The sequence below is a fragment of the Myotis brandtii genome, unplaced genomic scaffold, assembly GCF_000412655.1.
Source record: "Myotis brandtii unplaced genomic scaffold, ASM41265v1 scaffold26, whole genome shotgun sequence".
NCBI classification, from domain to species: Eukaryota; Metazoa; Chordata; class Mammalia; order Chiroptera; family Vespertilionidae; genus Myotis; species Myotis brandtii.
In genome coordinates, this window is record NW_005359880.1 from 2,447,560 (window position 1) to 2,449,145 (window position 1,586).

The 1,586-nt window shown below is 42.2% G+C and overlaps 1 protein-coding gene across 1 annotated transcript in view; it reads left to right on the forward strand.

Moving 5' to 3' along the window:
• Positions 1-1,586, forward strand: part of IL23R (interleukin 23 receptor) — a 68,835-nt gene that overhangs the window by 24,349 nt on the left and 42,900 nt on the right. The window lies entirely within an intron of this gene.

Below are 1,586 nucleotides of genomic sequence, written 5' to 3' on the forward strand. Positions count from 1 at the left end.
GAAACAATGTATAACTTCAGCTCTGAGATCCCGGCAGGCTGAAAGCTGGTTTCTGGGGTTTTGTTTAGCTTCTTATTTGCAACATAGTACATAGTTGCTTAGAGTTGCAACTCAGAGACTGGCAAGTCAGGCGGGGAACTTTGGAGTCTGCAGTCACTGGAGCAAGCAAGCCTCATGTTCGCTTCCAGCTGCCTGGCTGCCGGCCGCCATCTTGGCTGACAGTTAATTTGCATAAGGATATGCTGATTAGCCAATGGGAAGGGTAGCGGTCGTACGCTAATTACCATGTTTCTCTTTTATTAGTGTAGATGGAAAACTGAGAGCTGTGGCTGGGTAGCTCAGTTGGTTAGAGAGTCATCTAGATACGCCAAGGTTGCAGGTTCAATCTCCGGTCAGGGCACATATGAGAAACAACCAATTAATACATAAATAAGTGGAACAACAGGTCAATGTCTCTTTCTCTCTGTCTCTCTCTCCCTCTTTCCTTCCTTACCTCTCTCTCTCTCTTTCTATTTCTCTCCTTCTCTCTCGAATCAATGAATTTTTTAAAATGGCACACAAAGGCAAACTGAGGATATGAGAAAGGCAGCATGCTATTGACAATAATGGAGTAACTGACAAGAAATGCTGATTTTGCCTGGCCGGTGTGGCTCAGTGGTTGAGCACTGACCCATGAACCAGGAGGTCATGGCTCGATTCCTGGGTTGCAGGCTTGATCCCCAGTGTGGGGTATGCAGGAGGCAGCCGATCAATGATTCTCTCTCATCATTGATGTTTCTATCTCCTTTTCCTTTTGCATTTCTCTGAAATCAATAAAGATATATTTTTAAAAAAATCTTACAGCATATTGGAGGAGCAGCCTAGAAAAGGACATCTCCCTGGTCTTCTGACTCCTGAGGGGAAAGGATAGAGGAAGGGACTAAGGCCCAGGCCCAGTTATTCTTGAGTAGAATCACCCCACTTTCAAGAGGGAAAGGAGAGCGAGGGGCAGGACAAGAAGCGGGGACGTTTAAAGACAATTTCTCCTTATAGAACCAGAAAATGAGGGAAGAGACATTCCCCAGTACTCTCCTCTCCACTACTCCCAATCTCCCACCCCCTTAAAATATTACAGAGTAAATTTTTTCAAAGATTTAAAAGAGAGGCTCAAAACTTTTTGTTCAAAGGTAATGTCAGTTAATAAAATGTTAAGTGTCAGCCTTAACAAGTAACTGGAAATTTTAATTGGTGGGTTAGAGATCCTCAATTATTCACTTATAAAAACTTAGATAAATATAATTGGAAGTGATAATTTAATAGCTCTCTATATCTCTCATTCCAAAGTGGGTCTCTCTCCTCTATCTATTCCATCCCTTCATCCAATCAACCACCAGAGCCAGTCATTTCTAACCTCAAAATACGTAGAAGATCTTTTTGACCTGGTCTGCTCTACTTCAAGTTATTTCTTATACTTTCATGCCCCAGAGTATTGAACTTGTTGAACTTTCTCAAAACTGGCATGTCATTTCATTTATTTGTTTCGGAACATACTGTTTTTTCCCTATTTGGAAGGTTAGTCTTCTCCTATCTCATCCTCATCCCCCCTC